This window comes from Lepeophtheirus salmonis, chromosome 5 (genome assembly GCF_016086655.4).
Source record: "Lepeophtheirus salmonis chromosome 5, UVic_Lsal_1.4, whole genome shotgun sequence".
NCBI classification, from domain to species: Eukaryota; Metazoa; Arthropoda; class Copepoda; order Siphonostomatoida; family Caligidae; genus Lepeophtheirus; species Lepeophtheirus salmonis.
This window is the reverse complement of record NC_052135.2, coordinates 72,583,517-72,595,691: the sequence shown is the minus strand read 5'-3', so window position 1 is coordinate 72,595,691 and position 12,175 is coordinate 72,583,517. Positions and strand designations below refer to the sequence as shown.

Below are 12,175 nucleotides of genomic sequence, written 5' to 3'. Positions count from 1 at the left end.
AACTGAATAAAAAAAGCTGATGGTGAAAAGTCTACTTCTAACACCAGGAATGAAAAAAACCCATCAACTCCGTTGCTAGACTCTTTTGGGTGAGTTGTGAATGAGTCTTTTCAGTTGGTTTTTTTAAAATCATTTTTCACTCGACTATACCATTGGATGCATGTCGAGGGGAAAGCCTGCAGTGACTGTCATCCAAACACAGAGGCCCCCTTCCCGTCTGGAAAGCCGCATAAGATTTATATTATTTATTTTGTTAATATTGTATCGTTAATTAATAAATTATATTTTATTGAAGTTTAAAATTCAACATGTTTAGATTTTTATGGACCACACCATAACGGGATCTGTAGCAAACATCAAGGTTTCCCATAATTATTATATCAAAATGTATGGATATGTTTAATATTAGTTTAATCTAGTTACAGACAATGTTTATTATATTTTTTTTTAATAATATATAATTATATAAATGTATGGTGCTAGGTAAAATGTTATTATGTGTTATCAAGCTTAGTAAGACAATGATAATTTATGGGGATTTAAAAATCCTTATATGTTTTTAATGAAATAAATCAAGTTAGAAATAAAATATTTAACATAGGGGTGATAATAAATATAAACGGGCCATAAATTTACAACAAAGGTCTCTACAAATAAGAAGGAACTACCCATACGAATGTACTTAAATCCCATAACAAATTTGAAAAAGATTTCATATGTTTGAGATTAAAAAAACAACAATTTTCTTCCATTGATTTGTTTGATACCTACAGATGTTGTTTTTTTTTGTTTATTTTTCACAAATAGTTAACTTCCTGTTTAATAGTGAAAGAACCAAGTGGTCCATTCAAATCTGAACGCTTTAAATTTTAAACTTCAACAATATTTAAATTTTAATTATTAACTATAGAATTTTAATAAAATTCATACCATTAATAGATATGTGTATGAGATCTCTTAATCATTAATGTTGCCTCTCTGAACGGCAAAGATGGCTTGCTGGCAGTGGCAGAAGGCGTGGGGCCTTTGTGTTTATAGTCCTCTGTAATAGTGTCTAAGTGCTGACTCAGAGTGGCTTTGTGGGCCTTGGTGTTTGTATGATGAACATTGCTGGCCTTCGACATGCATATAAAAGGTGTAAATGTGAGGTTTTTTACATCAGGGCTGTAGGAAGGCAAATAATGTCGAAAAAGAGTTTAAAAGAGTCTTGCAATAGAGGATATGGGCCCCTTAACCCTCACAAAGCTTTTTCGACGAACTTTTTTGATAGCTCTCTGGAGAGTCAGTTGTGAAACCCGGAAAGCTTTTGCATATCACCCCCCTAAAAAAACAATCTTCAAGCGACGCCCTTAATTACGTCACCATTTTATAATTACCCTCCTCCTGCACTGTTTTGTCTTGATGGCAGTCATATCTGTTGCTGCAGGTATTATCAAAGTAAACTTCAAAATGAATTTGTAAACAAAGTCACCATTGAATGTCTTTAGCTTATAAATTATTTAACGAAAAACTCATCAATTTCAATTCCTAAGTTTTTCGTTACATTTTCCTACGAATCACTAGAATTTTTGTTCTTTGTTAGTTTTCTTATTTGTACTACATGTTAAGATATATACTTTTCAGATAAATAAATATAAAATAATCACGCGTGCGTGACAAATGGAAATTAAATCTAAGGATTTGTTATGGAGTTAGAAGTGGAAGTCCATGTTGGGCTCGGAGCAGAATTTAGGATACACATCGCAGGAATTCCTGCCTATATTATTGTTTGTATTTATTTTCTTCATTTCATAGCTGCTCAATGCTTATTGAAAGAAGCGTCATGCCAGTTGAAATGATGATGTTCTTTCCCATCAATCATTTTCAAATTATCAGGGTGACCACGTTAACTTTTGGTTACTTTTTTACATACCTGTGGATAATATTATTTTCAGTTGTGTTCTTTTTATTAAAAGATAAATCATCGTTTTCCTCTTAGAAATAAATAACTCAAATATTTATTAAATAAATATGATCAATGACTTAGCTCTTCATGAAATTGTAAATTTATATTATTAAAAAAAAAAAAAATAAGGACGTATTCCTACATTTAAAACAATTGTTATGATTGTTTATGATTTAAGATTACATTAAATATATACCTATTCTAAGGATTAAAGTATATATTTCTAAAAACTTGTCCTGATTAAAATTAAATATTAAATCATACTATAAATTTTACTAAATATACAATATATTAGTATAAATGTCGTATTCAGATCATGAAATGTTAACACACTGCAGTGTAACATGTTTAAAACAAACATGCCAATATAATTTGTAAGTAAAATCAATAAATTAATTTCATTTTTAAGAACCCTTCGTGTAACAGTAAGCTATACTAATCTAAAATATAAATTTCCTATGATACCAAAATGATATTATGTTCAAAATGAACCTTCAGCTCTCCCTTTGAGTAATTGAAGGAGCCTACTTAAAATCTTTATATGATATCATTTGTAGTTTATTTTACATATGTTAAAAGTAAAAAAAAACATCAACATGTTAACCCTGATATTTTGGAGGAGAGCATCATAGTTGTCATTTTATTAGATATGTACAAACAGCTGTCACGTGAGAGGAGGTGACATTTTAGCAAAAATAACTCTGATGTCGAACCTTAATTATAATCTGAATCCAATAAGGAGCTACATTTGTAACTCCGGAACAAATCTTCAAGATTACTCAGCCTATTTTTTAAGCACACTTGGTGCTTTTTCAGGTTTGGAATGTAGTAGAAAGTTAAGTTGACTACTCAGGAGTTAAATAATAAGGACATAAGGCAAGGAAAAATAATCAATCTTTAAACTACCAATTCTAAAAAAATGGGACAGTCAAAAATACACACGATTTAAAAAACTAAATATCATACTTTTGTGAGTGTAGCCAATTCCTCTACATATTGTTCAAACTAGTGCTGTTTGTTACAATAGTGGTATTGGACTCATGATACATATAAACCAGTACTATAATAAATTGGTATTTAACCAATACTTACAGAGTAATTATGTCATAAAATATTATATTTATCATAAGACACTAACATACGTATAAATATCATAAAAATTTTTAATACACACAGTTATAGACAAATATGAAAGCCACAATAAAGTTCTTTAAGAATTTTTGTGCCTTTTGTTGTCAACACATGATTATTATTAATTAATATATTAAACTTTGATTAATGTACTTACATTAATAAATGGGTTAAATAAAAAAATCATTGTGACCCAATCTGTACAAAATAAAAGCATAATTATAACAACGACTGTCACAATTTTACATCCAATCATAGTGCCTGAATTAAAAAATGATTTGTACAATTTTTATAAATATACATCTGTACTTTACAAAGTTCAGGCAGGCTCATTTTCTGTCAGTTGGAACAAATTTTTACTCATAAGCACAGCAGAATAAGTCTTTAGTTATTGAATCTTTGCAAAAGGATTCTAATTTTTATGAAGAGAGTACGTTAAATTCAATTTTATATAGAGAGTACTTTAAATTAAGTTGAAACTTTTTTTTAACCGAGGAAAAATAAATCAGATAGTTAGATATTTTAGGAGAAGTGAAATTATGTCAGCATGTTAACTGCATTATGAAAAATTGAGTTTTAAATGCATAATAAGAAAACAAAATTATCTGAAAAAAAGATTGTTCTTTATTAAAGAGTGCAACACATAAATTTTCTACTTCATTTAAATTTACTTTTTGGCGCTAACTAAGGTTTCAAATAAAATTTCAAGCAACTTATTCATACATGTGTTGCTTTTCTTGCGCATTGTTTTAATTTGATCAAAATTGGACGAAAAATGAGTGAACAAGAATCAAAAAGCCAAAGGGTTTCGGATCTTCTCAACGCGAATGTTTGATCCAAAAATAATTTCAGACATTGTTGGCGTAACCGTGACGACATTTCGGAACATCAAGAGTCAAAAGGAAGGCATGGAGTGGAGGAAATGTTTGAAACGGGATGTAACATTTCTCAACTACGTGGAGGCCAAGATCAATAAATATTAAACAGTATCAATGGGCCACTTGGCAGACGAGTTCAACCTGGACGAGATCACCATCATGAGGAAATTTAATGATGACCTCGGTCTTAAGAGCTTTATCAGGACTCCAACACATCTCCTCACCGACAAGATTAAGGCCATAAGGCTTGAGATATGCTGCAAAAAAGTCCTTGATTACTTGAAGAGTCATCTGTCGACTATGAAGATATTCATGGTCGACCAGGTTATGAACCACAAAAACAACAAATTTATAGCACCATCGCCTGAGTACAGCCAGGGCACCTTTAGGACAAAACATCTGACCCAAACGATGTGCATGGTAGTCGAGGCCTCTGATAGGAAGAAAATGGATCCCTTTTTCTTAAAGCCCAATGATAAAATTGGGGCTAAGTTACTTAGGTGGAAAAACTTGCCCTGGGTGAAGGCCGACTATCCTGAGGACAGCTATGTGTGGACCAAAGGCTGTTGCCCCAGCCATACGACCCTCAAGACACAGAACCGCTGCAAGGAGCACTTTGCTGAATTCTGGCCCTCTTCCAGTCTTGATCTCTTTCCCCTAGACTTCAGTGTGTGGAGCGTATTAGAGAGCAAAATTGGGAAGACATCACACATAAATGTTCAAGAGCTCAACGCAAGTATTAAGAAGCAATCGACTGACATGTCCGCCATATTATATTGTGGCAGCTTGTCCCAAGTTCCAACCTCGTGTGGATGCTGTGATAGATGTTGGAGGAGGCCTTATTTAATAATTCTTTCCAAGATTGATGACAAAAAAAACCTTTTTCAATAAACTTTTCTTATAAAAATATATTAAGGTTTGTGTTCTCGATCGCGGAAAATGTCCCTGTCGCACTCTGTAGATGATTTGAAAAATTTAAGCGAGTCCAAGTTTGAAAATATAAGCCACAGCTTGGATGATCAACCTCGAAATTTGTTTCCTCCTCCATAGAAGATTTAGATTAGGAAAATGACGAAATTTTCCTTCCTTTAGAAGAATTGATATACATTGAATATTACTGAAATTAGTTCATCTTCTTCTATATCCTTCGCAAAAGCATACAAAATGGTAATTTCTTTGCGTAGTATTATTTAGAAAAATATTTTCTTGAAATTGGGAGAGAGTAAATTTAATTTCAAAGGCTACATTTACATTCCCAATGAGATAATGGAACTTAAGACTTCACATGATTATTTCATGCTCCTTTTTTCCGAGACACTTATTGATCTGATTGTCAAAGAAACCCAAGAGTATAGTTGTCAAACTAATCCCTGTAAAGTGATTGAATTATTATCCAGCAATATAAGAAAATTTATTCATATATGTGTATTAATGTCGTACATCCATTTACCAAATAGTGGATACTAATAAAACAAAAAAAAATTGGCATTGCTATTATTCTAAAAACTATGTCACTGAATAAATTTGAAAAAATTAGACAATATTAACATTTTGCCAGGAACGAAATTGAGAATCAAGAGTCCTGTATTGATTTTATCAAGAAAATTTTACAGTTATTGATCTACAAAAGCTACATATTTTATAAAATAATAATTTCCATCAAAGCTCCTTAAGTGAGGATATAAATTTTATAAATGCTATTTGCAGAGTATCAAAGTTGCATAATTTCCTATGATTTTGAGATATGTAGCGGATGTGAGAGCAATCTACAAACCTCATATATGAAAAAATGCCACATACCTAATTGTAAGATTATGCTAACCTGTCGAACAAAAAATTCACCACAACTATTTTACTACACATGGATTACAAAATATTCTTCCTCAAAAGGGAATCTATTCGTTAGGTGCTATTCGATTCAGAACAATTAGTACTAGAAAGATGATAATCAATAAAGATAAAAAATCAATACTAATAGGATAATGTGAAGAATACAATACTTTTATTGATGGTATAGAATTAGTTTATATATCCTGGAAGGACAATAATCAATAACTTTAATTTCTACATTCTCAAGAGTCAATTACGGAAGTTCCAAGATATGATTTATTAAATATGAAATTCATATAGAATGAATACACAAAACGTGAAACTAACAAAAATTTGCTAGAGATGTTGCTAAAAGTCTTTGCAAAATTAATTTAAAATTCCTGTTAAAATGAGGTTAACCTTTTACTGTAACAGAGAACAATCTTTAGAACAGAAAGGAAAAAAGAGTAACTACTGTAAAAGTTCCTGTTCTCAATGTAAGAATGATGGATTTCATCATTGGCTACCATGAAAATATGAAAGGCGATGCTGCAAGATTAAAGGCGAGTCTTTTTTTTTCCATGTGTTCAATTGCTTTATGTTATAATAAACCAATATTGGTTTTACATGCTTCATACTAAAATAGAAAAATACTTTTTAATTAGAATTTTATAAAATTTTAAGCAAGTTTAGGAAAAAGAGCAAAAAAGAAGTTAAAAGTACGAATTATGTCTTTATTTTTTTTTCAAAACCAAAGAAATCCCTATCCAATTTTCTTTTATAACCGATAAATATGTCTTCTTGTGCTTTATAATAAAAAAGACTTCTGCTTCACAATATCAAACTATCGACACAAAAAGATGTCTTCTTTCTATGGATTATACCCCCACAAATTGAAAACACTGGGTCAAATATTATAATTTTTATGTTCCATTAACAAAAAAACAACAAAAATAGTCTTATTATCCCAGGGAAAACGTTATTAATTTGAAAGAATCACGTGCATTGTATAATTACACCACTGCATTACTTAGTAAAAAAAAAAAAGATTACAAGTGTATTGCGCCAACATAAAGATGATCTTGAACAAAAGTCAAGAAAAGGAGAAGATCTTAAAAATATATTTTTTTTTCTTGATATATACAAAGTGCACAAGCTAAATTGGCGCACTTATTTTTAGTTTAATAGATAGCTTATTCAAACTTGCACTATTTGGTAAAATTTAATCAACTGACAAATTCGTTGTCCTACGTTTTTGAAAAAGACACAAAGTCCTCCATGGAGCGATAACATAACTATTACTATAACTCTAGGAATTAGTGAAACATTCGTTTGCAAGCTTAGAAGGGAACTTGAGGACTCTGAATGGGATTTTGAGGCAACACCAATGGAGGCTGTGGTCAAAGATTGAAGCTACAATATCCAGAGTAAAGAATTCGTGGTTAGAATCCAGAAAAAAACGTTAATGAGGACCCAGAGAAGTCAATTACGTTGTCAAAACCAAAGTGAAGCCCTGGACGGACATAGTTGACAATGGGAGGACTTAAAAATGGCAGCAGGACTAAGCTCCCTCCCACACCTCAAAAAAAAATCGTAAATAGCTACAAGACAATTATGACTACTTTATTTCGCCGTACTTTTGCTCTCCACGCTCGCCGAAATTGAATCCAATGTATTTTTTTTTAGTGTGGGGCGCGAACAACAAACCAACTGAACCCCCTATAAGACAAAACATGAATTTATCCGTCGGATCAAGAAAGAATTCCAGAGGATTTGGCCAGGGACCAAGTGACAAAGGTCTACTCGTGCTTTTGGCCGCGTATAAAAACTGTAATCGGCCGGGAGGTGAGTTTATTGGATGAAATAAATCAGAATCTATCAAAATGTTAGAATTTGGTTTTATTTTTTTTACCTAATATTTAGTTGTTGAGAAAATTGCTTCAGCTATTTTTTTGCGGTACAGCTGGCTTTTGCACCCTGTATATACTTTTTTTATTTTATATTGCCTTTCAATTGAAACCTATAATTGTCTCATTAACGGAATTATATTATTTTTCTTCTCATTCCAGTTGTTTACAATTTTGAAATTAGCAAATTTAGGTTATTTGACATGAGTTACAATAATTAGTGGACAATCGTTTATGTCATATTTTATAATAAATCTTTAATTTTTCATTATTTTACTAGGGCTTATGCAAACTCAGTTTAAGAAGATCGTTTGTATTTTACATGTTCCACATAAGTTATAAATTTATGATTTCTCTAATAATATCTAGTTAATAATTCTTGAAACTTTAAAGTTATTGCCTTATCAGATTGGTTTTTGTTTAACGAAAAATAATTAATGTCAAATAATTGACTGCAAAACTACTTTTTTTTTCTCTTACTTGGTCTGATGGAATTGTATAAATTAAGTATAAGTGAACAGTAAAATATTACATTTACTCTATATAATAGAGGAATGTTCATAGCATTTCATTTACTTGATAATTATTTCTTTCGAGGAAAGGCTGTAGCGCAAACCGATTCAAAGTAAGTTCAATAAAATAATTTATCACGAGCGGGTTGTCCATTGAACGACATTGTTCTATTACATCTTTTAAATTAACTTTAAATTTACAAATACGTAATGATCTATACGAACTTTGATTCTGTTTCAAATATAAGTTAGAATAAAACATTTTAGTAAAAAAAATATGATTATATTTTTTTCTATTAAATTGCAGAAGTCATATTTAATTTGGCTTGGTATTAAAATCTATAATAGCCTATTCTATTCAAAATATATAAGAATTACTGAACAAAATAGGTATGGTTAAAATAATTGTCAACAAAAATAAAGAAATCAATATTCAAGCAGCTCAATATTTAAAAGTTGCATCTATACTTACTGGGCGCTTCAGAAGAATGCTCAGATTGGCCAGGAATCAAATAAACTTACTATTATTGGAATTTGTAATTATAGAAAATCTGGAGAAACTCTGTAACTCTTAGTTTAAAATGAAAATTAAACTACATACATATATTTTTGGAAATACAAACAAAAATCCAATAAACCTATTATACTTTATATTGCATCATTATTTATATATTACTATAACGTTTTTATATCTTCTTGAGCTTGAAAAAATTAAATCAAATATTGTAAATGAACACTTCATTGGTCAACAGAGTATTTTTACATAGTTCGTGAACTGGGGTGAAATGTTATACTACAAATTAAAATAACTATATTTTGTGAAAGACATTTGACATTGTTCAGAATTACACTATTTAAACTTATTATTTGGAGTGTATCAACATAAACACAATTTTCAGTCAAAACAAGAAATGGAAAAATTCCCAATTTATTGTTTTACTTCATCCCAAGATAAATACACATATTTCACTGATATATTGGAGTCAAGTATAGTTTTTTATTCAAATATGTGAGATGAGATTGGATACCTCCGAAAAATTGTTATATGGTTTGCTATAATTTAGAATTTATTTTAATTCAAGAGATTTAAATAGGGCTCGATATGGCCTTGCAAATCCAATATATCAACTTTGGGTTATCCCGTGCATAGTGTTGCCACCACTGGGTAGGAAAAACAATTTGTTGATGGAAGTTTATAATTATTAGTAAAAGAATACAAATATAATCCACACTAAGTATTAAGAAAAATCATCAATTCTCAATCTTAAGAGTAGTTGAAAAAATGAATATTAAACTTTATAGACTGTAAATAATAAATTACTTCAATTATCCTCAAACAAGACATGTTTTTATACAGTGTAATATATATTTTCCACATCAACTTCATCTCCATTTTTTGGGGTTTTTTATAATAAGAAAAATAATTGATTCAATAATTGGTATGTAAACCAGAAACTAATTAAGTACCATCTCCAAAAATTGGAAACGTGAAAAATTTACATCATAGATTGACTAATCCACATTTAATATTAATATCATTCTAATTTGCATTTGATTTGACAAACCACATATTTAGTTTGTATTTCATTGGTGTATGCTGTTCATGGCTTATAATTGTCAGCAATTTCTTTCTTTTCAATTTAGAAACGTTTCTAATTTGTATTTTCTAATAATGCTAATAAATAAACCGTTTAAAAAAATTATAAATCAGCTTGGAATGAATGTTGTAACTTTTAAATGAAAAGATACTACATATCGACATACAAATACTTTTCCAGGATCACTTCCAACAATAAAATGGATATTTTAGGTATGTGTTATTCCCGCTTATTATTAGGTACAGGTATGATTTCCTATTCCAATAGCATCTTCCTTTTTATAATAATTGCTTAGGTTTTATTAGTAATAAAAACAATAGTTTATTCCAAATTTATTAAAAATTGGGAGACTAATCAAGAACTAACTTAAAAAACTGTAAGGATGAAGTACATTATAAATTAATCATTTAACTCGGAGATTGAAAAAAAAAAACCTATTAAAGTGAATTAGTAAGGAAAAAATAAAATAAAATAAATTGTGCATAAATTGGAGAATAATTATTTAAAGGCAATCATCAAGTTTTAGTTCATGGTTGAGCCTAATTAAAAGGAATGTTCTATGAACACTAATCCAATGTAGACATACAATGATTTATATAAAAGTTTTTCCACCAAAATGTAATGCGTTTATATAAAAAACCACGTAACTAAATGTACAACTCTTGCACTCAATGTGCGTAGGTTCACGTCTTGGTAGTTCCCATAGAAGGATATATACTTTATGTATATGAAATTAAAAAAATAATTTTTAAGCCAGATGGAGGTAATGTTATATTATAACGTTTGCTTATTCTCAATCAGTGCAACTCCATCTGACAAATTAAAGGAACATTAAAAAAAATAAGAATGGGAGAAAATCCCTACATATTTTCTTACTTAAAATCAGGGTGGTCACTATTTCTTTTTTTTTATTGGGAGGGGGGTGGAGGGCTTAAATCACCACATAAAAACAACCACAGAAATTTGTAGTTCTATAAAAAATATTGTAAAAGTTTCAGTTTCGTCGTTTTAAATTATACAATTTTATAACAATATTGGCCATTCTAATCGCCAACACAAATAATTCAGACCATAATTTTATTTTGATATATTAAAATTATATGGTTTATGTATCTAAAAATGATATAACTCTGACCTTTTGAACTTTACAATGTGCTACAGATCAAATATATTTTATTGTTTCTATTAAAATTATCAAAACAAACTATTTAAATATCCATGGAATATTTAATTTATCAACATCTTTATCCAAAGTACTGTTAATATTTCATTTAAATTTAGTAACTTAATTTCTTGGTTAAAAATTGTATAAAATTGCAGCTTGAACATGACATGTAAAATAAACCGATTTATAAAAGTAATGGTGTTTATCATTTTTAGGGCTAAGTCATTAAATATTTGTTTTCCATCATGGCTAAAACTCTGGTAATTAACTGTCAAAAAATGTTAAATAGATGGGACTGGGTGTTTCGGAAATTTTGGACAACAAATATTTGATGATATTTTGATACTCAATTTTGTCCATTTTCACAAAAACACACGCACAGCTGTTATATAACAACTATGCCTCCGAAATGTCTGAATTTTTTTTGAATAACTTTCAATAGATGGAACTAGCTATTATTAATGAATACTGCCATCTACACGATGAGGTCAGAAACTTTTTAGACAATCCTTGTACTTTTCAATTGAGTTATTACCTTTTCTGATGACAAATTAAAGCTGTATCACATGTTTTATTTCTTGACTCCCCTTCAATAGTGTACTTTAAAAGTATTGGTTTGATTGTATATTCTCGTGTCAATAAGGGAAACACTCTCTTGGAGGTCTTTTCTCCTCAAAAGATCTGAAGAGACTATCGAGAAATGAAAAAAAAGAAGGGGGGAAAATGAAATGAAAGTTATGTGGAAAGAAGGAATGTTTAAAGAGTAATTCTCTTTTTTTTATAGAGCGTGGAAATAGATTTACCATATTAACTGCGAAATTATACGCATTTATTATATATATTTTCATACTTTAGTCTTTTCATTCAAATACATCATTGATCAGCTATCACATACTTATATCATACATGATGCAACGGTTGCGAAAAGTAGAAAAAATTGACGAATTCGTTGTCCCAAATATTTGGAAAAGACACGAAAGCCCTCTTTCGAATCTACGCCAGGAGTGACAACATAGCAATTGCTCGAACTCTGGCGCTAAGTGAGACGTTCTTCTTCCCCAATGATGGATCTGTTGTCGTGCAGACGAAGTTTTTATCCCATGTTATGGTGTTAGAGGAGGTTAGCTCGTAAGGCCAAGTCATGCCTCCTCATGTGTTCCTACAAGGCCTGAGGGTTAACACTGATGCCTACTTGGACTTGACAGAGAGTTAGGTGAAGCTTTGGATTAA

At 30.1% G+C, this 12,175-nt stretch overlaps 1 protein-coding gene across 1 annotated transcript in view; it reads right to left on the bottom strand.

The window, feature by feature from the left end:
* The window catches only part of LOC121118864 (uncharacterized), a 35,257-nt gene extending 23,620 nt beyond the window's left edge, over nt 1-11,637 (bottom strand). Inside the window, exon 1 of the mRNA XM_040713460.2 lies at nt 11,481-11,637. The gene's annotated coding sequence lies outside the window, so the exon portion shown is untranslated. The remainder of the gene's footprint in view (nt 1-11,480) is intronic.
* Between the last annotated feature and the right edge of the window lie 538 nt (nt 11,638-12,175).